Below are 24,841 nucleotides of genomic sequence, written 5' to 3' on the forward strand. Positions count from 1 at the left end.
CAGGCAGCCCTCCTCTTGGGAAAAGTGGTGCCAGTCCCAGGAATCATTCAGGTCCCGAGAAAAGTTTATGCAAATGCATGCAAAGTATCTGGTACCAGGTAGGTGCTGCAAAAATGGGAGCTGTTATTATTTTTGTTATGTCATTACTATTATTATTATTATTTTGAAACAGAGTCTCACTCTGATGCCCAGGCTGCAGTGCAGTGTCAAGATCAAGGCTCACTGCAGCCCCGACCTCCCAGGTTTAAGGCATCCTCCCACCTTAGCCTCCTGAGTAGCTGGGGCCACAAGTACAGGCCACCATGCCCAGCTAATTTTGTTTAATGTTTTGTAAAGATGGAGTCTCACTATGTTGCTAGGGCTGGTCTCTAACTCCTAACCTCAAGCAGTTTGGCTGCCTTGGCCTTCCAAAGTGCTGGGATTACAGGTGTGAGTCACCACACCTGGCCATCATTATTTTTAACAAGCATTTACTGAGCACCTACTAGGTGCCAGGCACTGCTGTCTCACACTGGTTTCTCTTCTTGTCTGCCTTACAGCTCTGTGATATGGTCCTGACAGTGCCTGCTTTGTGTGGGCCAGGACGTTGAAATTCAGAGGGTGTGACTCAGGCACCTAATATGGCTGAAATATCCACAGCTCTGACACTGGGCCAGAAGTTCTCAGCCTGGGCTACTCCTTGGAATCGCTCAAGGAGCTTTAAAAAATACTGCTCCACCCTCTGTCCATTTTGATTTAATGGGGCTGTGATGCACCTTGGGCACTGGGATTTGTAAAAGCTCCCTCATATGAATCTTGTGTGCAGCCAAGGCTGAGGACCTCTGCTCCTGGGCTCCTGGGTTTTGCTTGGAATTTTCCCGTATTCTACTCGGTTCCAGAGGCAGCATGGTTAGGAGACTGGGATGTGGAGGAAGCATCTTTTGATAGCTCAGCTGGGAGGCATGTAGCTAATTCTTAAGAGAAAAGGGAGGATTGGGACCTGGGAAGAGGGCATGTGTCCCACTGGTCTTGGCTTGGGAAAGAGGAAAGCAAAGCTTGGACCTTCCTCAACCCCCAGTGCCGGTTAGACCGGCTTAGGGACAGGGATCCCACATAAGTAGGCAGGTGGGCCAGAGTTCCTGGGTGTGGAGTGGGAAGGTCATTGACACCGTCTCCCTGCCTCTACCACATTTGTAGAGTTCTTTCCAATGGTCCTCAAATTTCCACCCCCCTCAACCCAGGATTCTATGACTTGTAGATACTAACAGGTTTGTGTTTCCTTACATCTAATCTCAATCCCTCCACCGCATCCTCCAGCATCTACGTTCTGTGATTTGTCCTCCTGGCGCTCCAATGTTTTACGAGAATCTGGCTTCATGGGGAAACATCCGCTTTTATGGGGCTGCTGCTCCAGGGTGTGTGCAGACCAAAGCTCCTTCCTTCCCTCCCTCCCTTCCTCCCTTCCTCCCTCCTCCCTCCCTCCCTCCTTCCTTCCTTCCTTTCCTTCCTTCTTTCCTCCCTTCTTCCCTCCCTCCCTCCTTCCTTCCTTCTTCCCTCCCTCCCTCCCTTCCTTCCTTCTTTCCTTCCTTCTTTCCTCCCTCCCTCCTTCTTTCCTTCTTTCCTTCCTTCCTTCCCTCCTTCACTCCCTTCCTTCCTTCCTTCTTTCCTCCCTCCCTCCCTCCTTCCTTCCTTCTTTCCTTCCTTCCTTCCCTCCTTCACTCCCTTCCTTCCTTTCTTCTTTCCTTCCTTCTTCCCTCCCTCCCTCCCTCCCTCCTTCCCTCCCTCCTTCCTTCCTTCCTTCCTCCCTCCCTCCCTCCCTCCTTCCTTCCTTCCTCCCTCCCTCCCTCCCTCCCTTTCCTTCTTTCCTTCCACTCTCTGAAGGATGCACGCAAAACCCAACCACTGAACAAACTTCTCCCCACCTCTTCCCTTCTTGTAAAATTTTTCACTTGGCCTAGAACTTCTGAGGGGGCAATTATTATTTTCCCCAATTTTATAGATGAGGAAAGGCACAGAGAGGTAAAGCAGCTTATCTGATAGCGCACACAGCTAGGGTCAGGACTTGAACTTGATTCCTCGGCTCAGCTGGTGAGCAAGGGGGAAGCTGTCTTTTTTGATCTGCAGCAGGAGGGAATGAAGTCAGACCAAAGGAAGAACTATCCAAACTTGGTAGCCCTTAGCTCTAGAACCAGCTGCTATGGAGAAGCTATAGAGCATCTCAGGGACCTTTCTCAACGACCCCAGAGGACCCCCGCTCCCTCAGCCTATCCTGGAGCCAAGGTCCCTGATGCCCCCACCACCAAGCAGTCTGAATTTTTCCCCAGGTGAGTCGAAGAGGAAATTAAATCCTGCTTCCTTTTCTCTGAACTTGCCAAAAGTTTGTTTGCTCTGAGAATGCTGAGAGGCCTGGGAGGCCTTGGCTTCTTCAGTTTCAAATAATTGACTTTCAAAGCCTGTCTCCAGGTAGAGCGCTGCCACACAGCGCCTAGGTGAAGGGTTGAACCCCGAGGACTTTGCTGGGGAATGGGGTGGTGTCGGGGCTCTGTGATTGGCCAGATGCTTCCCTCAGTCACCCTCTGGGCCCCACCAACCCCTTCCTCCACCCCAAAGCCTTTGCCCATAATCACTGACTGGCATCACCTTTACTCAGATGGGGAGCTAAGAGGATCAGGGCTGATCGCAGGCCCTCAGCATCCCTAAAAATGTTGCTGGGCAGCTATTAGGAAGACTGTGATATTTGCAGGTATGTTCATCTGTGCCATCAGCCTTTCTGAGGCTTGTGACAGAGACTATGCCACCTCCTTCCCTGACAACTTCTTTGGAGAGCCTATAAGGTCCCCACAGGTCAGAGCAAGCTCAGGGCCTCCCCTAGACCACAGCCAGGCCACTAAGTGCAAAGGTGTGGGGGACAGACCCAAGGTTTGGAGTTGGCCTTCAGCCCTGGTCTGCAGAGGTATTTTTTCCCCTCTAAATTAAATGATGATTTTGAAACAGAATGAATTAGATGGACACAGCCTGGGGGAAAGGAGGTGCAAATGAACCACCACCTTTCTTTTATTTTTATTGAGACGGGGTCTTATTTTATTGAGATGGGGCTATGCTGCCCAGACTGGTTTCAAACTCCTGGGCCCAAGTGATCCTCCTGCCTCAGCCTCCCGAAGTGCTAGGATTAGAGGCTGGAGCCATGATGCCCAGCCTCTTTCGTTTTTCTACAGGAAAGCGTCACCATTTCTGCAGCTGAAATGTCGCCCAAACTGGGCGCGGTGGCTCACGCCTGTAATCCCAGCACTTTGGGAGGCTGAGGCAGGCAGATCACCAGAGGTCAGGAGTTTGAGACCAGCCTGGACAACATGGTGAAACTTCGTTTCTACTGAAAATACAGAAAATCAGCTGGGCGTGGTGGTACACGCCTGTAGTCCCAGCTACTGGGGAGGCTGAGGCAGGAGAATCTCTTGAACACAGGAGGCAGAGTATGCAGTGAACCAAGATTATGCCACTGCACTCCAGCCTGGGCAACAAAGCAAGACTCTGTTTAAAACAATAATAATAATAATGCTGGGCGCGGTGACTCATGCCTGTAATCCCTGCACTTTGGGAGCCCGAGGCAGGCAGATCACGAGGTCAAGAGATTAAGACCACCCTGGCCAACATAGTGAAACCCCATCTCTACTAAAAATACAAAAATTAGCTGAGCATGGTGGCGTGTGCCTGTAGTCCCAGCTACTCGGGAAGCTGAGGCAGGAGAATTGCTTAAACCAGGGAGGTGGAGGTTGCAGTGCTGAGATTGTACCACTGCACTCCAGCCTGGTGACAGAGTGAGACACTGTCTCAAAAACAAACAAACAAAAAAAAGCAATGCCACCCGAGCCCGCTCATGCTGCATCTCTCTAGTTCCAGGCACAAGCCCGCCTCACTGCTCACCTTCGCAGGTTGGCTAGAGACCTGTGATGGTCATGTGCCACGGGTGTGTTGTTAAGGCCATTGTAGTTGAAAGCTGGGACACCCTCCACCCCCTCACTAGACCCTGATTTAAGAAATAATAATAAGCTACTAACCTTTACTGAGCACTTACTGTGCCCAGGCTCACTGCTAAGCTGTGTGCACACATCACATCATCTAACCCTCTCAACCACCCTATAATGGAGCTCTAGATTGCACTTGAGGAGACCGAGGCACAAAGAGATGATGCCATCTTCCTAAGGACACACAGTAGAGTCCAGACTGGAGCTTGGGTCCAGCTGACTCAAGATAGCCACCACACTACACTACCAGGTTTAGAATCACTAGAACCAAAGGGTAGTGTTTCCTGCTGGGCCCTGTCAAGAAGCACGTTCCCTGGAAAGAGAACACATGATCCTGTCTCCCTTCAGGATTTGGGGTTCACCATGATATGCCCAGGAGGCTGGCATATGTCTACGGAAATGAGCATTACAACAGGGAGCTCCTAGCCTCCCCTCTGCGGGGGCTCACCTTCCTGATCTGTAAAATGGGGGCATAGGACTAGATGGCCCCAAGCTTCCCCTGTCTCACCCCAGATCTGACATTCCATCACTTACTTTAGGACTCTGAGCAATGGATGTCATCCTCTGAGCCTCTCGATTTCCCCATGTGGAAAATAGGGGTGACGAGGCTAGTTCATAGAGGGCTGTAGGGATCACAGCTTGGGACAAGCTTCATAAACATTCATGTTGTCCAAGTGCTGGCCAAATGAGAGGGCTGTGACAGCCTGGTAACTGGACTTTCGCAAGGCTGCCTCGCCCTCCTACCTCCCCTTCCCCAGGCATGGTGTTCCCTCTTCCAGGTCACCAGCTCCCGATTTGTTACACCTCCCAGCCTCCCCGAGGTTTGGAAGACTTTCAACAGTTGTGAAGGAAAAACTCAGACGTGGCCATAGGCTGTCAGGGTCCAGAAAAGAGGTCACCACCGCCTCAGAGGCATGAGATCATCTTTCCAGCAAAAGGGAATCGGTCCCAGCTTTGCCACTGATTAGCTGTGTGACCTTGGGCAAGTCACTTAACCTTCCTGGGGCCTCTGCCCCTCCATCTGTGAAAGTGAGAGGGTCAAACTGGATGCTTCCAGAGCTGACATCTGAGGAGTGTCTGCTGGAGAAGCTCTTTTCAGCTCCAGATCCCAATCTTGGTACAACGATCTAGGAGAGCTGTGAGTTTCAAGATCCTGGATTGGGAAAGTGAATTGCAGCCTTGGAATCCCACTTTATTAAGGCCAGTGGGTGGGGTGGGGGCTTTCTAAACCCCCATTTCACCTCTGTGCTTTCTTGCTGGGAGGGAAAAGGGAAGACTATGACACTAAGAAGCTGTCTGGCATGGGTTGGTAGCAGTTGGCCTGAACTTCAAGGCTTTGTTAAAGTCATAACTGTTCCTGACCTGTGGGGAGATGTCAATACCACGTATCTTTCACCACAAGCTGTTATACTTCTTATCTGGAGTCTGTCCTCTGAACTTAGGATAGGGCCAGTTCCTCCACCTACCCCAAATTATCCTAGAGGACTGAGAGTCAGAAAACCCAAATTCAAATTCCAGTTCAGGCTGGATGCGGTGGCTCATGCCTGTAAGCCCAGCACTTTGGGAGGCCGAGACAAGTGGATCACTTGAGGCCAGGAGTTTGAGACCAGCCTGGTCAACATGGCGAAACCCCACCTCTATTGAAAATACAAAAATTAGCTGGACGTGGCGGCATATGGCTGTAATCCCAGCTACTCAAGAGGCTGAGGCACAAGAATCATTTGAACATGGGAGGCAGAGGTTGCAGTGAGCTGAGATCATGCCACTGCACTCCAGCCTGGGCAACAGAGCAAGACTCTGTCTCAAAAACAAAACGGAACACGGGCGCCTGTAATCCCAGCACTTTGGGAGGCTGAGGCGGGTGGATCATGAGGTCAGGAGATCGAGACCATCCTGGTTAACACGGTGAAACCCCTGGGCGACAGAGCGAGACTCAGTCTCAAAAAAAAAAAAAAAAAAGAAAAAGAAACACGGAACAAAACAAAACAAACCCCACAAATTCCAGTTCAGCTGCTTTCTAGCAGGAGACCTGAAGAAATCATCCAGCTTCTCTGGCCCTTGGTCTTATCATCTGTACAATGGGCACAGCTATGGCTCTTCAGTTAACAGGTGAAAGTGATGAGCCCAAGGCTAGACACATCCATTCTCAGCTATCATCAGGTTGAAGGTGACTAAAACAATCGATAAAACCCATCACTGGAGAGGTGTCAAGAAGGAACCAGCCTCCGGAAAATGATGTCCTGGACACATTATTAACTGATTAAGTCCAGAACAGTGTCTGTTGCACAGTCCCACTTTGTCAAAATAAACATATGTATAGATGTGCCCGTTTCTCTGTGGAGAAACATCTAGAAGATCAGACTTCCAAGTTATTCATCATATTTAACTCTGGAGAGTAGGAAGCAGAGGCTGACAAACTCTTTTACTTTCTATATTCTTTAAGTGTTCGAGGTTTTTTGTTTTTTTGTTTTTTCACAATAATATGTGATTCTTTCAATATAAAAAACTAACAGGCCAGGTATGGTGGCTCATGCCTACAATCCCAGCACTTTGGGAGTCTGAGGCAGGTAGATCACCTGAGGTCAGAAATTAGAGACCAGCCTGGCCAACATGGTGAAACCCCGTCTGTACTAAAAATACAAAAAAAAAAAAAAAAAAAAAATTAGCTGGGCATGATGGCGTGTGCCTATAGTCCCAGCTACTCAGGAGGCTGAGGTAGGAGAATTGCTTGAACTTGGGAGGCAGAGGCTGCGGTGAGCTGAGATTGTGCCACTGCACTTCAGCCTGGGTGACAGTGAGACTCTGTCTCAAAACAAAAACAAAACAAACAAAAAAACAAACAAAAAACTAAAACTAATACGGTGTTTTTGAATTTGAGAAACCAGCTTTCTTTTCTCTAATTCCAAGCAGAAGTGTGGTGTGGAGCTACAGGCTCTCTCACAGGGTGAGAGAATGAGTGACTGAAGGAATGAATGAACTAAAGAAGGAACAAAGGAGCAGCGCAAACTCCTGGACTGCAGAAAGGTCGCCTCATGGAACCACACCAATGAGCATTACCCGGAGCATCCTCCAAGACGGCTGGGGCAGGGGTCGTCATCTTTAGGCCCGTTTTGAAGGCAAGATCACCAAAGCTCAGAGAGCAGGAGTGGCTTTGGCCAAGGCCGGGTCACATAACTTCAGCAGCACTCACCCCAGGCTTTGGGAAACCAAAGCTCCCTTTCCTCCCAGGCCTGCAGGAGGAGCTGCCTTCTTGCCCTCCACCCCACTCCCCACTAGCCCCCACAACACCCCAGCACCCACCCTACCCCCAGCGAAGCACCAACCCCAGAGCAGGTCTCTAGGACACTGGTGCAGGCAGAGACCAGGTTGTGCTCAGTCAGGGCCCCCAAAATAAACAAAGCCACTCACTGAGGTCCAAGTGGCTGACTCCCACCCCCTCCCTGGAAATGGTCTTTGATTTCAGAACAGGCTGGAGTGTGAAACCAATAAAGCTTCCTGTGCCCATAAACAAACAGGCAGCCGGTTAACCTCCCCCTCCCGGCGCCCTCCGCCCACCCCCTGCCACTGGAAGGCGCGGGCAGAGGGCAGGACTGTGCTCCATTGTCCTTGGGTAATTAATTGCATAATAAGGAGCCGCACTAAGCTTCAAAGGCCAGGCCCAGTTGGCTGAGGGAGCCCCAGCTCTTGTGTGCTGCAGCCAGAAAGTCAGCATGGGCTCCAGGCCCACACTCTGAGCACCTACTGTGTGCCAGGCACCGCGTGTGGCTTTGTCCGACGCTGTGAGGTGGGTGTCGTTAGCCCTATTTTACAGATGAGAAGACTGAGGTTCATGGAGGTCATTTCTTGTCTGCAGTTACAGGGCAGGGCAAAGGGCTGAGTTAGGGTGCAGGCTTCCAGACAGTCCTGAAGCAAGCTCTGGGAAAGGCCATTTCTATCCTCTCAGCCTCTGCGTGCCCATCAAGGAGCTGGAGGAGGATTAAAGTCTAATCCAAGAGATGTGGACACACCAAAGGCAGGTTTGGGCTGGGAGGAGAGATCAGAAAGTTTCTGCAAAGATGCACAGGAAATGTGAGTCTGAAAAAATAAAGACTAATTCATTTCCACCTCATGGACCCCAAAGCCGGACTCTCCCACAGCCCCTGTGCCCCCTACTCCCCATGGCAACCCTTACGCTGAAGGGAGGGATATCTGTTTGCCTGTCTACCCCAAGCAAGGGGGCCTCTGAGGGCAGGGACGGACCCACGTTGCTCTGTTTCAGCCAAGCTCTGGGTATTTATTTCTCAACAGAGATTTACCGATCATCTAACAACCACGTGTCAACTGTCTAAGCCTCCATCCTCTGGCCCCCTCCCCATTCTGTGCCCCCGCTCTAGCACACGTTTGCTTTTTCACTTTCCCCTCTAGCACTCTGAAGCCCTCACACTCACTATTTACTTCAGCCTTACAAAACTCCTACGAGCAAAGTAGCTTTTGCTCCATTTTACAGCCAAGAAAACCGAGGGTCAAGGAGAGGAAATAGCTCCTTATTTGCTCATTTCTCCCCTAACTCATCCTCCAGGTCCCCCACCCCTGTGAATCCTCTCCCCCTTCCCTTCAGCCACTGGCTCACAGGCCAGGACTGGGCCCCACCTCTGAGCCCCCTTCTGTTTTTTCGCTCAGGATTCCTGAGCCCAAGGAGCCAGGCTTGTTTATAGCCCTGCTGGCTCTGGTGCCTTGGTCCCAGCTCAGGTCAGCTCTCTGGGGCTAGTAGGGGCTTTTGAACGTGGTAAACACAGGTTACAGGGGTCAGGGGTCACAGCCCTTCCTTGGGGGAAGTTAGACTTGAATCATCCATGAAATAGTAATGCTCAACTTGGGGCGCGGAAGGGAGGCAGATTTCTTAAATTATGAGGACTCCACGACAGCCCTCCCTCCACCTCCCAGGCCTCACTCAGCCCCCGCTTTGGTCTCCCTGGAAGGACTTGGCATCTGGATTTTCCGTTTTCCTCCCTCCTAATTCTGTCCTTAAGCCAGAAAATACAAGGTATCTGGGGGAAGAGCAGAACAGAAAGGAAGAGAAGAATGTGGCATGTGTCGGAGGCCTGGTCTGTCCTGGGCAGAGTTGGGTTGAAGTGGTATCACCTCTCTTCCACAGGTCGGGGGATGACTTGGCCAAAACCTCCCAGCCAGCAAGTGGCAGAGCCAGGATTCGAACTTGAGTTGGTCTAAGTCAGAGAGCCAAGTTCCAAATGGGAGGTCCATTTGGCCCTATCCTAGTGGCCCCTCCTCTGACGGAGGCTCCAATTTGGGAGCGTTGATAAGGAGGACACCCCGGGCTCCAATTCCACCCACGAGCATGGATGAATTCCTACCTCCCACATTCATGCTTCCCCTCAACAACCCGACACAAGGGGCAGATGCCGAAGGGTAAGGCCCTCGAGTACATGGCCCGCTGGGCTTTTCCCAATTCTTTTCCAATCACTCTTCCCTTCCCACCCATTCCTTAACAAAGGTGGGAGGAGGTTGAGGCCATTCCATGTGACAGGTACCTGAGCCCCCATGGACCTACGAGACTGATCCTTACACCCCAGGGGGTAGGGTGAGCAACCATCCCAGTCTGTGTGGGACTGAGGGCTTTTCTGGAATGTGGGACCCTCAGTGAGAAAACCAGGAAAGTCCAGGCCAAATGGGACAGTTGCCTGCCTACCAGGACTCAGAGGCAGGGTTCCCACCTCTCAGGCAAGAGCAGTTTTCCCCCCACCTGGCTGCTTGCCTAAGGTCCTTTCCTTTCCACTCTCTGTTTCCCCAGGGGAAAAAACCACCAGGGAAGGTGAGTTCAAATGCCCTCCCTGGCCCTGCTAGCAGGGAAGCTCCTTAGAAGGTGAAGGTGAATGACATGGGTGGAATTCTCTAAACCATGATCATTAGGGACACTCCCTTCTCAGGCCCCCTCAGTAGCACCCAAATTAAGACAGATGTGGGATTGGGAGAGAGGGAGGAAGAGAAGTGGAAAGGAGGGGGAGGGGAAGGTTTGCCCTCAATCCTCAGTGGAGGCCTGGCTGTCCCCTCCCCTTTCCTGCTCAGGTGTCTCAGAGAAATTATCGAGTTAGGGAGCATTTATTGAGCACCTGTTCTGCATATGGCATTGCACTGGCACTAAATTGGTGAGCTCAAAGCAGAATAAAATGTAGTTGGCTGGTCCTTGCTCTCAAAGAAGGTCCTAATTTGGCGCAGGAGCTGGAAACACAGAACAAAACTCACTAGGACAGTGAATCTGCAGTACACACACACACAGACACACACACGTCACACATGTGCTCATGTGCACACAGCCACATGCAGGCACAGAAATACATATGCACACACATATACATTCAGGCATGCACACATTCATTACACATGCATGCACACAAACACACACACACATATGTGTATACACACATATACATGCATGCACACACACATATGCACACACAGTCTCCAGCCCAAATGAAGGAAATTCTGGATGTTTGCATAACCCTGGCTTGTTTGAGCAACAGTTCTCTTAACACTCATAATGAGGAAAGGTTTCTCCCAAGGCAACTTCATGTTTATGAACTGTCAACTCCAACCAGCTCTCCTACAGCCCTGCCCAGCCATGTGTCCTTGGGGTCAGACTTCTACCAACAAACCTCCTTGCAGAACACATTTTCTCTGAGCTGCCTGAGCCATAGTCAGCCAGGGCAGAAGCCTGCTGTAGAACTGGGGCTAAGATTTGCTTTTGGCTTTAACCCCTGTCGCAAATGCAGCAGCTGAAAATCAGGGTGAGCCCCCCAAGAGTGGGACAGGCCTGGAGTTGCATCCGAGGTGATTCCCTGAGAAAGTTACTTCTCTCCTGCCTCATTTTCCCTTCCATCACGTGGGGGCCAATAACGTCTATCTTGATGTAAAAGTCTGCAGAGGTGATAGCACACCTGGGTCCCTAGTCCAGCCCCCGCTACGCAGTAAGTGTTCGGAAACGGGGTGATTATTATAAGCATGGACTGGAAGGAACAGAAGCTTCAGAACCCCCTTCTCTCGCTGTCTTCTGGAAATACCCACCCTGGAGTCCCTCGAAGACACAGCCAGGATGTGTGCAGTAACATATGGTTCCAGGACCTTTGTCGGGGGAGGGGGAGGGCAGGAGCGGGGAGGGGCAGGTGGGGGCAGGGAAGAGGAGGAGGAAGGGTGTGTTTAAGAAAAAAGAAAAACCCACACAAAACCGACAGAATTCCAGCCGATTATTCCTCCCGCTGCAGATGTACATTAATGCAGGAGAAGTGGGGGACGGAGCTTTGGGCTGGAAAAAGAGAAACAGCTCGCAGTTCCTTTTAACAAGCCGTTGTCTGGCTTGATCTTGTCACTCTAAAGAGGGCCATTGAGAGGTATTCATGCGTCGGCCCTGGGGGGACAAAAGGGCCCAGTATATATACTGACTGCTCAGTCGCCTGCGGGCCCTGGGGCCTTTGTCTAACCTTCCCTTAATAAACTTTTGGGAAGAGTTCATCAATCCGCTTCAATAGCTGATGTTCTCATTTTCAGAGAGAGAAGAAAAATAGCAGAAGGCTGGCGTCTTTTTTTTTTTTTTTTTAGGGGGCATTCTCAATAAGAAGGCGAAGGGGAGACAGTGTGAGCCTGCAGACACCCCGCTTTCAAGGGAAAAAGAACACACCACCACTACAGTTGCAGACCCTAAAAGGCAGCCCAGACAAAACCGCTATTCATCGGGCCCCTGAATTCTGCCTCCCTGTAAGTGTCCCTGGGCCTAGTGGAGCTGGGTCCTGCTGGCAGCCTGGAGGAGGCAGAGGAGACCAGGTCTCTAGCTCAGAGAGTGCGGGCTGAGAAGAGGAGCTTCTTGCTTCTTGACAGAAAGCAACAGCAGCCAGGAACCCTTCCTCTGGCTTCCCTTTCTAGATCTGGGGTCATTTGGTCTCTTCACCATCAGGCAGTTTTTTAAAACTGCAGGTGCTTTTTCGCGGAAGGTGGAGGAGATGGGGCCAGTTTTGTCTCCTCTAAGCACTTTTTCCTCTCCACATGAGGCTTCTGCTTCTCAGATCATAGGGACCTCCACCCTTAGGCTAGGGGTGGAGTTTCAATCTGCAGCCCCTCTCCTGGGAGCCCATATCTGCCTCACTTTCGGATTAGGTCATAGGAAGGTATAGCCTCTGATCTCCCCCATGCTCTGTGCCAAAGCAATGGGATCTCAACCTGTCCCCCTGATTCTGCGCTGCCTGGTAAGGTGGGGGGTGTGGGTTGGATAGGGAGGGAAACAAAGAGAAAAGGACATTCCTAATATTCCTACAGCAACAGACACCACACTAGTTTTGATTCCGTATGTGTTAACTCACTTCTTGCCATGATTCTATTTTTGTTTTATTTTTTGAGACAGGGTTTTCTCTGTTGTCAAGACTGCAGTGCAGCGGTGTGATCACAGCTCACTGCAATCTCGACCTCCCAGGCTCAGACAATCTTCCCTCCTCAGCCTCCCAAGTAGCTGTGACCACAGGCGTGCCCCACCATGCCTGGCTAATTTTTTGATTTTTTTGTGGAGAGAGAGTTCGTGTCGCCCAGGCTGCTCTCTAACTCCTGGGCTCACACAATCCTCCTGCCTCAGTCTCCCAAAGTGCTGGGATGACAGGCATCAGCCACCATGTCTTGCCTCATTATCCTTTTTTTTTTTTTTTGCATGCATTTTATTTTACTCATTTTACTTTGGGAAACTGAAACTCAGGGAACTGGTCCCTGATCTAGAGCCTCACACCAGGACGCTGAAATTCAAACTTGAATCTTTCCAAATCCAAATTTCAAAGTGCTAAATGAAGCCGCCTCTTACATTTTATTTATTTATTTGTTGGAGACAGTGTCACTCTGTCACCCAGGCTGCAGAGAAGTGGCAGTGTTTCAACTCACTGCAACCTCTGCCCTCCCAGGTTCGAGCGATTCTCGTGCCGCAGTCTCCCGAATAGCTGGGATTACAGGTGCGCACCACCTCACCTGGTTAATTTTTTTGTATTTTTAGTAGAGAAAGGGTTTCACCATATTGTCCAGGCTGGTCTTGAACCCCTGACCTCAAGTGATCCACCTGCCTTGGCCTCCCCAAGTGCTGGGATTACAGGTGTGAGCCACTGCGCCTGGACTTGCCTCTTACATTTTTGATCATCAATCACAACAAGAAGAATAATAGCTACCAGTCATTGCGCTAGCTACCAGTCAAATGCAGCAGGCATTGTTATAAGTGCTTTAGACACATTATTTTCCCAACAGCCCAGTGAGATGGGTTCGTTATGATAATACCCATATCACAGATTGGGTAAACTGACACACTGGCAAGGGTAAGGAGAGGGCTGCATTGGAGTGCCAAGAGGGTAAAGGCCGATTCCAGCTCAAGTCTGATGCTGCAAATCCCCATGCTGTTCTGCCTTTGATAAAACACAGATGCAGGAAGGAAGGAAGTAGATGAACAAGCCAAGGTGGCTTCTGCCCCTGCCAAGCCTCGGAGATGGGTCTCCCAGGGCCTGGTTCAGCTTTGGAGCGCACACTCCCAGATACACACACACACACACACACACACACACACACACACCCCCTCTCCAAGTCTCCCCAGTGGCTCTAGTTCAATGTTTTACAGGCCTAATGAGTGTTGACAAGTTTAATGAGTTTGTTTTAAAGAAGGGAGGGGGAACCTGGTCAAGTCGAGATTTCCGAGTCAAATGAATTAGCGGAGGCCGCCAGACTTCAGCTGACAGGCCTGGAAACCCTCCCGCCGACTGCAGCCCTGAGCCATAGGCCCCGGCTCCCCTCAATGGGAGACGGGCCCCATGCCAGACATTGGGGACTCTGGAGCAGCCCTCAGGTGCCTGGGTCCCAGCTGAAGCCCATCTCTTCATCCTGCAAGCCCCCTCCCTGCCAGCTCATCCTGGTTGGCCCCCCTTCGGCTGGACTTTCCTCCCCCACTGAGTCCCCAATGAGAAATTTGATTCAAACCCAGTTTGGCACTTGTTTGCATATTGATTGCGTGGTAATTAAGTGGCTTCATCTATGGAGGGGACGTGCCACCTGCATTTCTAAGCTCTGTAGTCATGGGCTGGGACCGGCCGCAGCCCTTGTTTCTGACCGTGGAAACTGGAATCCAGGGAGACCAGCTTCTGGCCGCTAGGAAGGAGTCACATTGTCTTCATTGAAAATAACAGTCTTTATTTTTTGCAGTAATGAGATGAATTGGGAAGGAGTTTGTGCAAACCTGACTAGCTCCAGACAAAAGTAAGCAGAATTAAAATTAAACGATAACAATGATGCCCAAATTAAAGGAATGCATATATGGTTCTGGCCCAAGAACTAATATCACGGTGGCATTGTAGGCACGTGCCAAGCAAGATTAGTTCTTCCTTTGATCGGCTCCTCCCTTGCCACCCCAGGGGTGATAGGAGGCCCCAGGCCCAAAGCCTGAGAGGCCTGGATTCAAATGCCTCCTCTTGCCTCTTTCCTTAGCCCTGTGATCTCAGGCAAGTGACTACCTCACTGGGTCTCGGTTCCCTCATCTGTAAAATGGGATTAGTAAAACCTGTGACGTTCATAGGGATCTGCTAATTAAAGGAGCTGGGTCTGGCTCATGGTAAATCCTCCAGAATTCCAAGTTTGCTTTCCAGAGCTCCCTCCCAGCTGGACATGAGCATGCTCTGTTCATCTCTAATTATTACAGCCTGGCAAATTTGAACAAGCTACCTTGCAGCCCACCCGATGTTGTGGTTTTTTCCTCTGCTACCCTGGGTAGTTCTCAGATGGCATCTGCCACCTTGCCACTCGCTGGGAAGAAGTAGGTGAGTGGAGATTTAGGAAGGAGGAAGGCATTGCACATGAGCACCAGGTTTGTTTTACTGTGTTGCATTTTGCCATCCATTCTGGAGAACAGTGTTGGAGCTGGGATTCCAGGCCCCGCCCTCACACTCTCCCACCTGTGATTATTTATCGCATATTTCCCCCGGGAGGGGACATCCCCCCTTCTTTAACTTTCCCCTAATCACTGGTCTAAGGCGGTGGACTTGCACTTAATGAAGTGTTCTTTCTAGGGAGAATTTCTTTACAGACTGTTGATCCTTCCAGCGGGGAGTGTGGAGCTGGCGGGTGTGGGGAGGGCTCACTCCACTGGAGCCAGAGCCAGCAGGCAGACTCTGTGAACTGCCTCTCTGGACCGGGCTGCTGTGCTCCTGGGGCAATTTCTTCACTTCCTAGGTCTTGCCATTGTTCAGGACTGCAGCCAGCTGTGGGCAGCGTTCATCTTTCGTGTATTTGCAATCCCGAGAAAGAAAGGTCCTCCTGCGACAGGGCTGGGCTGGGGGCCCATGGAATGGGCAGGAGCTGAGACACCAGAATGAGAAAGGGGACATGCATGTGACCGCACACACGTCTGCCAGGCCCCGTGACCGACGCTGGCGTCGCTGCATGCTGGCATTTAAACCTTTTGTTGTCACTTAAACCTTTCCTGGGGAGCAGGGAAAAGAGGCTGGACTCTGAAGGCAGCCCTGGTTTCCCTTCCAGGCCTAGCCACTTCTCAGCTAGATGACCTCTCTAAGTCTTGGTTTCCTATCTGTAAAATGGGGGCAGATAACGTTCAGAGTGATGAACAAACCCCCTAACCTGCGCCTGGACATGGTGGAATTGACAAAGTCACATGGTTCAGGTATCACTTGTTCTGCAGAAACACACCCAGACACATCCTTCCATCCATGTCATCAGCAGCTACATACCCATATCCATACAATCACAGACCCCTGAACACATTCTCACTCAGACGGTACACTCCATATCACAGAGACACAGCCATCAGCACACCAACAACCGAAAGCAACATCTCCCCCAAGTCTAACCACAAACCAACTCCACTGCCTTCCTAACTCCCCAAATTTGATCCACACTAACCATGTGTACACAGCACCGTTGCAACAACAACAATGACAATAACAACAACAACAATATACACACACAAGTGACAATTCTTAAGTCCTTAACCAGGACTGCAATGTTTATCTTGCAACTAATTTCCAAGGCTGACTGTGATTCCTCAATTCATAAACCCAAGCGCAAAACAAAATGCGGGCCAGGAAGTCCATTCATTTCAAAAAAAAAAAAACAACAAAAAACAAACAGCAAATCCTGATTCGATGAATCTTCCCTGAAGGATGAAACCCTTTCCCTGAAGGAGACAGGGAAGGCCATTCCCCAGGGACAAAGGACCCTGTGAGTTAGCTGAGGGTATTCCAAAGTCAATGCCTGCAAAAGCGCAGGTGTTGCAGCAGGAAGAGTTTGTTGTACTGGCTTCAATTACTGGCTCTACACTTGTTGGCTGTGTGACTCCAAGCAACTGAGTAAACCTCTCTGAGCTGTGCTTTCACCTATAAAATTGGGAAAATAGATACCCACGGGGCATGGCTGGAGAGTTAAGGGAGGTGTATAGAGCACCTGGCGCAGTTCCTGGCACATAGCAAGAGGTGGGCAGGTGGAGAGCACAGGCGTCCAGCAAGATGGCCCTGCCCATGTGGACCCAAAGAGCTGAGGCATCTCTCTGTGTGCCTCAATTTCTGTATCTACAAATGGGTTTCTTAATTAATAATCTCTCCTTCAAGGTATTCTTGGGAGGATCTGATGAATTCATTAATGCAAAGCACTTAACGCATGCAGTCAGCTCTCAACTGGCCATTGTCCTAAGTAGTAGATATTTTCAATAAATGGCTACCTCTTTCCCGCCATCCAGGTTTCAGGTCAAGTATTACCTCTTCTGGTGGCAGGCCTCCCTGATAGCCTGAGTATTAATAAACATCACTCCACCGTCAGTCCCTTTCTATCACAATTCTGCTTTATATTCTTCAAGCCTTTATCTACCTTCTGAAAACCTTTCCTTATTGGTGAACCTGCTCCTCGCCTATCTACCCCCAGTGTGTGAGCTCTGTGCAGCCGGGACCTTGCGCTATTGCCGGCTGTGCTCCTAGGAATAGCGCCTGGCACATAGTGGGTTCTCAATACATTTTGCTGTAGGAATAAAACAGTAGTTCTAACTCTACCTTCCTGGGGCAATGGGGGCGAGGGGTGGGAGGAGAAGAGGGCTGGTTGAGGTTAAGGGTGGAGGCAGCCAGTGGCCCTCCCTTTCCCTCCCACCTTCTACCAGCTATGCACACCCCCCTACCCCACTTTGGAATGTGATTCCCAGGCTGTAGGCCCAGCCAGCCCAGCCTTTCCGCTGCTGCCCAGGATTCTCTTGCTGCCTCCTGCCAGGGGGCCGGTGAGCCTTGATGGGTTTACCTGGGTGTTAATCCCCCAACAATTCCCCCTGGCCTGACCTGAGAGCCAATTTCCATTCTTGTCCCGGGTCTAATTAAGTGCCTGAAATGCCACTTCCCCTTTCAAACCAGGCTGTTTTTCTCCGAGGCAGGCAGGTAAAGCCCAGCCTGCCTCTTTGAAGCAGTGGAGGCCGGAAGCCTCAGCAGGTGCATGAGGAGGCGGCGGGCGGGGGTGGGGGGGAGGTGGGGAGGTAGAGAGAGAGCGGGGCAGTGGGGAGGCACTGTGAGGCCTGGAGGGAGGGTGCGGGGGAGGGAGGGATCTTTGAAAGAACAAACACCTGCAAATCTTCCAACTCAGGATGCTTAACCTTTGGGGGACCCTGAGCTCTGGAACACTTGGAATCTCTCTCCAGACACATACCCACCACTGATAAATTAATTCTGAGGATTCACAGTCACCCCTTGAAGGGGCTATTGCCCCCAAGTTAAGCTGATGTGACACCACTTTCCTCCAAATATATATCTGCATCTAAACAGATAGATGGATAGGTAGATCTAGATAGAAAGATAGATCTATATATCACTGTATAAATCTAGACAGTTATATCCCAACTCAACAAAGCTGTTGCTAGGGATAGAGAAGGATCCTTAATTTTTATTTTATATACTTTTTTACAATGTGAAATTTTACAAGTACCTATTACTTTTGCAATACATCTTTCAAAAACCTATAAAAATATATGCATATACATTTTAGAACCACCGATGAAACAATGTGCTCTTGACTTAGGAAATTCTCAGTGTATAGATCTTTAGGGATCATCTATTTCACACAAATCACTTTCAGGTCTTTTATCTCATTTTAAGCATGTACTTCCTATGCATCACATAGCCTTTCTGTGTTTTAATGCATTTGCTCCCATTGCCTGGATGAGAAAACTAAGGTTGAGAGAGGGGAAGCCACAGCTCAGGGCACATGGTGGGGGCAGCAATGGGGAGGAACCTGGGTCTTGCTGATTCCAAGTCCAGGGGGTCTTCCATGCAGGGAAGTTGCCTGTGGATACAAGGGCTCAGAGCCCAGAGCTGAGATGACAGTGAGTGTCTAGGAGACCATCTATGACACAAGCAGGAGTTGGGGACAGTAGGACAGAGCAGAGGTCTTGCCCTGCCAGCCCCATTGTTCTCATCATGGTATCCTGGCAGATGGGATCCTCTGGGGGCAGGTGACCATAACAAAACGTGAGGGACCCAGCAACTTTGGAAGAATGTTCCCTTCATGGTGCCTGGTTTAATAGTTTGGGGACTGGGTCTCTCTTCTGACTCCTCTCTGTTTGCTATGCAACAGGTAACAAATCCCTTCCCCTCTCTGGGTTTCAGTTTCTCCATCTGTAAAAAAAGGAGGTGCATGAGACCAGTGGCTCTTGCTGGGGAGGCCGTCAGAATGACCAGGACAGATTGCTCCAAAGCCACTGTGCTTGGATGTCCCAAATCAAGAAAGCACCCAGGTGTGCATGCCTTGCAAAAGTACCTGCATGACTCTGGGGCACAGCCCTCTGCCCTCTGCCCTCCTGCTCCTTCCATCCCCCGCAGGCTGCACTGAATCCTCCTTCTAGCACCATCCTAGGATGGCATTGCAACCCAGCTGCTCCAGCAGGCCCCAAAATGAAGCACAGAGTGTGTAACTGCTTTCTGATCACACAGCAAGCCGGGCAGGGACTGAAGAGGCAGATGTCAGTGTCTCTTGATCAGCTCTGCCCTTCGTCCAAAGAGACCTCCCAGCCAGGAGAGAAAGTTTCCTAATCAGAGGAATTGAAGAGGAGGATAATCATTTGTCACCAGATAAGCAGTTATCACCTTATCTCTGAAGACCAATAACCACAGCCCAAGGGCTCTGATTCCAGGAGTATACAGAGCTTCTTCCCCTCACCTTCCTCCAGAGCAGCCTTGGATGGGAAGTGGTCCTTGCTCTTCCCAGGACAAAGCCCTGGCTCCCTGGAGTTTCCTCTATCCATAGGCAGCCAGGCTGTTTTCTCACTGCTCCCCCTCCACTGAACACATGCCCAGAGTATTACAGCTCAAAGGCTGGCCCGAGGCTGAGAATCCTGTCTCCATGGAACACAGTTTGAAAACCACTAGGCAGATCCTGCCTTGCCCATTGTTCAGACAAAAGGACCAGGGGTCAGAGACACCAAGCGACTCTTCCAGAATGACATAGCAGTTAGTGCTCAGGCTAGGGCCTCTGCATGGGGCCATTTACATGAGGATCTGAATTCCAACCCTAACCACAATCTGTGATTCTTTTCCCTCTCAGCTGCATTTTCCCTTGCTGTTGAAAAGGACTGTTCCCAGCATGGTAGACAGACCAACCCTTCAGCAGGCCAAGTTTGTGGCATCTAGCAGGGCTCAAGATCCCAGTAGGTGCTTATGGGTGCTGGGAGTGTGGGTGGTAGCAGGGTGGGGTGGGAGTGGCAATGGCTTGAACCACAGTCTCCCTTAGACCTGAGAATCTGGGGTTTATGAAGAACAGGGGAGGGGGCTGGGGGCTGCAAATGTCCAGATGGGGTAAGAAGAGGAGGTTCTTGCTGCCCTTCAGGCTTCTTAGGGCAAAGGTGTCAGAGTCCTGCAGAGCCTGTTAGAAGGGAACCCTCCTCCCCTTACTTCCTTGGGCTAATCAACCCTCTGTGCCTCAGTCTCCCCCTCTGTGAATTAGAACTTTAAGGCATGTGTCACATTAAACACAAAGGGTGATGAACTGCGGGATGGGGAAAGGCCACATTTCCTGTGGTTGTCCTTATTCCATGCCTTCCTAATTCCTGGGAGCAAAGCTTCTGCCAGTTTGTTTTGCTCCTGTATCTGCGCGTAACTGCCAGCAGACCAGAGTGGCCTTTTCCTCCTTTGGCCTCCCTCACATCCCTCCCTCTGGACCTCAGCTTTTCCATCTGTAAAATGCCCAGATGACCTCTAAGGCCTGTTTGAGTCTGACTCCACCCTTTGTAATCTCAGCCCGCAGAGGAATTCCAAGTTCCCTTGAACTAACCTAGCAGCCAGTAACGGGCTCAGTACCCCCTGGGCATCAGTCAGGGGAGTATGGGAATGGGCTGCTTCCCTCCTCTTCCATCTCCAGCTGGGGCAGCCCTCTCCTAACCATGTCTCCTTGCATCCTCTGCTCTCCAGCCCCTCTGTACCTCTCTGCTCCTTTCCCACAGCTTTGACCTCCTAGCTGGTATCTCCACACCTTCTGGTACATTCTCGGCTCGGTGAGTCCATCACTCCTCTACTGAAATATCCTTCATGGCTCCCCGCTGCCCTTGGAATAAGTCTTAACTCCTTAATTTACCCCAGTGGGTGGGGGGGGGTATCCTCCTCAGCACATCCCACACTATCTAGGGCTTGATAAATAGTAGTGGAATGGTTGGGCATGGTGGCTCATCACCATAATCCCAGCACTTTGGGAGGCCAAGGTGGGAGGATCACTTGAGTTCAAGAGTTCCAGACCAGCCTGGGCAACATGGCAAAATCCTGTTTCTACAAAAAGATACAAAAACTAGCCAGGCGTGGTAGTGCGTACCTGTAGTCCCAGCTACTCGGGAGGCAGAAGTGGGAGAATCGCTTGAGCCTGGGAGGTTGAGGCTACACTGAGCAGTGATCATACCACTGCATTCCAGCCTGGGTGACAGAGCAAGACCCAGTCTCAAAAAAAAAAAAAAAAAAAAAAAGACAAAAATAAAGTGGTAGAGTGAATGGATGAAGAGTGACGTTGCCTTCAAAGAACTTCCAAATCATTGGAGTAAGGACCTGTTTCTGGGAGATGGCTGGGGGTGGGGAAAACAGCTCTGGTTGAGGAGGGGAGGTGACTGGGGGCCAGTCAGGTAGAAGCCTGTGTCACATACCCTTACTTGCCTCCTTTATACCTGGAGGATGTTTTCACCATGTCCTCAAACCAGAGCACTCACCCCCACCTCCCTACCCTGTCAGTCAAGGCTGCCTAGCCTCTGCCTGTGGGGACAGAAGCCATCAGGGGGACGGAAGTCCCTCCACACACAGAACAGTGTCTATTGGGCTCCGGGAACTGGCTCTGTGTTTCTACCTTCTTCTCTTGACCTTCTGCTGAATGAGGAGCTGCCCACAGAGCAGGCCTATTTCTCCTGTATAGAACTGTAGATCAGGAGGGATACTATTTATTTGCATTTGGCTGAGCATCTGCCCCCACCCCACCCGTGCCCACATTTGGTGATCACTTATGGATTCACAGCCCGTTTCTTCCAAGGCCCCTATTATTTCTCAAGTCATAGGTGAGTGATTGAAAGAAGCCTTGGAGGAAACGAGGAGGTAGAAGAGGATGGGGGAGTGATATTTCTCCAGCCTCCCAGTTTACGCTGTACTTCATGTAATTATAGCACTTACACTTCCTAGCCTACTTTGAGGTTGTGTTCATGGACCCATTTTGCAGAAGAGGACATCAAGGCTCTCAGAATGCTTCACTCAAAGTTACCCAGATCTTTCAGAATCCAGGGTACTTGTCTTTCTCCTTCAATCCCCTGCCTCCTTCCCCCCTCCCTGCTCCCCCAATTCAGGCATCTCCTCTACAGCATCCTCCATAGCTGCGATCACAGATTCGCAGGCCGCCACAGTGGGGGTGACTTTTGGAGACCTCTGTACCCAGCTCCCTGGGGTCACAGAGGAGGAAGAGAGAGCCTGAGCCGCAGGCCGCGTGCCCAAGCCATGTAGCACTTAGCGACAGACCGTCCAACGGCTGCAACTTTCTCCTTTCCTCCACCACCCCATCCCAAGTAAGCAACCCAGCCCAGGCGGCAGGGGCGGCGGGGCCCAGGTCCTTTGCCCCCCTCCCCTCCGCTGACCGGCGCGGGCAGCCGACCCAGCCAAGCTCAGCAGACGAGGCCCCGCACCAGGGCCCGGCTCCCCTCGCCCGGAGCTCGGTTTTGTTGTGGGTTTTGTGCGTCCTGTTTTGTTCCGTCACCCGCCCCTTCCCCCGCGGGCCGCCCCTCCCCCTCCAGCCCTCCCCCCACCCTACCTCCGGGATCCCCCGCCCAAGGCCCCAGCCCTCCCCCGCCCCCCACCCCCGGGCTTCCAGCGTGCCCGCTCTTGACTTCATCCACTAAGTCAATAGCCCGGGCGCGGGCGGGCCGCTCCCCCCGCGCCGCGCCGCCCCGCGCCGCCCCCCGGTTTTCTTCTCGGGATAATGGGGGCTCTTTGTGGCCTAATCAGCCTCCTGAGGGGCCGGGAGGCCGGGAGCGCTTCCCCCGCGGCCGTCGGTGGAAATGAAAGCAGGATTAGGCCGGGGCCTCGGCCCACACCATAGTAAAGCGCCACCAGGCATTCGCCCCTTCAAAGCCCCTTTCGGGGGTTTGGTTACTTTATTTCTAAAGTTGTTTGTATTTCTAAAGTGGCCATTGAGGCGCGAGCGGGGACTGCGCCGAGAGGGCGGCGGGGAGGGGGCGGCCCCGGGAGGAGGACAAACTCCTGGCGCCTCCCACCCTTTCCCCGCCTGCACCCGCTGACCAGTTTCCAAACCGCTTTCCCGGCCCTAATTTCCTGCTGCCTGGGGAGACCAGGAGCGGTTCTTAGCCTCACTAATCAGAGAGGGAAACTGAGGCTCAGGCACCGCCGAAACGGAAAAGACCTGGTCTTTGGGAAGGAGGGTCGACGCAAAGGGGGCCATTTACAGCAGTTATCTCCTGTAACAGGCAGCTCTGGGCGAACCTCTCCGTGTCCCCTGTATGGGCCACCAAGCCACCAGAGAAAAAGTCCCAACCAGAACCAAATTTGGAGAGGGAGGTTCAGCCCCGTTTATTAAAGGAAGTTCCAAGGCCTCTTTTCTTAGGGTTCACTCCGAGGACCTCTAACAAATCCCAGAGATGTTGGGATTCTTCAGTCTTTCAGAATCTCCCCCCATCGAAAAGGTGGGAGGGGTGGGCACTTTGAATTTTGGCATTTGCAGGCAGCGGGAAGCAGGAGAATGGAGGATGGGGTATATCCCCCCAAATTGGACTTTCTTTTTCTACAGTATTTTTAGACCTTCGGAAGGGTGAATTCAAACTCAAGAAGTCCGGGGGGGGAAGGAGAGCTGCAGGGCGAGGGAACTCGAGAAGGCTGGAAAGCACCTTGCCAGGTGGCTTAGAGACCAGCTTCCTGAGTTAGGTCTGTGGTTACAAGAAAGTGCGGGAGAGGGAGGTGCTTCTGCAGGTTTCCACTGAGAACAAGAGGTTCCAGAAGCTTCCTTAGGACTCCTCCTGACTCCTTCCAGCTCCCAAGTCTGCAGCCCAGGTAAAGCCAGAGCAGACTTTAAGACAAGTTTTCAAGAAACCAGGAGGCTTGATCCGGACCCACAATCTCCCTGCAAATGTATACAGAACACACAGCACAAACACACACACACACACCTCACAAAACTTCCGAATGTTGCTCTCTTTCCCCCTTCTCCAGTCACCTAAAGACCTCCATCTGAATTGGAGCCTGGAGCCGAAGCTGTTCCTCTCCACCTGTCGCCCTGCTGAGGCTTAGGACTGTAGAAAACCCATCGCCGGCCGCCCACTCGCCCACTTGGGTGAGGTTCTGGAGGGTCTGGGTCCCATGGAAAGGACCCAGAAAAGTTGAGGGTGGAGTTTTCCGAGCTACTTATCGCGTCCGCCGCCCCACCCCTTTTTCTGTCCGGCCCGGGGGCCTCTTTGATCTTCGGTCTTTTCGTGGTGTCAGACAAAGAGTGCAGTGAAGGCAAGAGGCTCCTTAGTCCAGCCGCTCCTCCCTCCGCCTCTCCCTCGAACCCTTGGCGAAGCAAGTCCCAGTTCCCTGACTCGGGCCACTCCAGAGGTCAGCTTGGGGGCTGCCTGCCAAATTCAGCCCCAGCCCCACAAACACACTCTGCTGTCGTACGTGCGCGCACACACACAAACCATGCACAAACACCCAGACACAAGACAGCCTTGCAAAGAGGGAAGCCCACAAAGATATCCAGGTAAACACACAACAAACACATCCATGATACACATCTGTTTATTCGTGGGCTTATTTTCTGTCTCCACCGCCTGGCTCAGAACTCCATGAGGGCAGGGACCTTCTTGAGGTCACTTAACACAATACCTGGCACCTAGTAGGTGCTCAACAAAATTTTTGCAGAATGAATGAAGACATTCACACACATACACTCCAGAGGAAAATTTCTCTTTTGGGTGGTATAGGTAAAAGGTGAGCATAGCACACGTGCTTATACCAGCATATAAACGCTTCCCAAAGGACCCTCCCAGTAACCAAGTGGGGTGGGAGAGAAGCTCTCTTCTCTGTTTTGGAGAGGGGAGGAAGTAGCAAGGATCAGACCAAGGGCAGAATCTCAGTGCCCCTCCTCCCCATCGCCTCATTTTGAGCTTCCTGATCCTGGAATCAGAAGCTCCCTGGAGAATACGGGAGTCATCAGGAAGCACGCGGATGTGAGGTTCTGAATGGGGTGTGGCCTCTAGAAGCCCCAAAGACCCCTTTATACCAGATGAAAAATTATGCCTGTATGAAAGTATGTAAGTATGTAAATGGCAAGGTTTTAAAATTATTTTTTGGTTTTAG

The 24,841-nt window shown here is 51.4% G+C and overlaps 1 protein-coding gene and 2 long non-coding RNA genes across 9 annotated transcripts in view; 1 reads left to right on the forward strand and 2 right to left on the reverse strand.

Annotated features, from left to right (window-relative positions):
* Positions 1–24,841, reverse strand: part of LOC105483129 (paired box 7) — a 118,053-nt gene that overhangs the window by 79,614 nt on the left and 13,598 nt on the right. The gene's annotated exons all lie outside the window — the stretch shown is intronic.
* On the forward strand, positions 18,487–20,600 carry LOC105483128 (uncharacterized). Its single transcript, XR_988051.2, has 3 exons — positions 18,487–18,614; positions 19,581–19,683; positions 20,476–20,600. It is a non-coding gene; the product is annotated as an uncharacterized lncRNA (long non-coding RNA).
* On the reverse strand, positions 18,519–22,181 carry LOC139356911 (uncharacterized). 2 transcript variants are annotated; one of them, XR_011609441.1, is made up of 4 exons: positions 21,674–22,181; positions 20,838–20,935; positions 18,798–19,065; positions 18,519–18,655 (listed from the first exon to the last, which is right to left on the reverse strand). It is a non-coding gene; the product is annotated as an uncharacterized lncRNA (long non-coding RNA). The 2 variants fall into 2 exon arrangements; XR_011609442.1 differs by lacking the exons at positions 20,838–20,935; positions 21,674–22,181 and adding an exon at positions 19,197–19,701.

This window comes from Macaca nemestrina, chromosome 1 (genome assembly GCF_043159975.1).
Source record: "Macaca nemestrina isolate mMacNem1 chromosome 1, mMacNem.hap1, whole genome shotgun sequence".
In the NCBI taxonomy this organism is placed as follows: domain Eukaryota; kingdom Metazoa; phylum Chordata; class Mammalia; order Primates; family Cercopithecidae; genus Macaca; species Macaca nemestrina.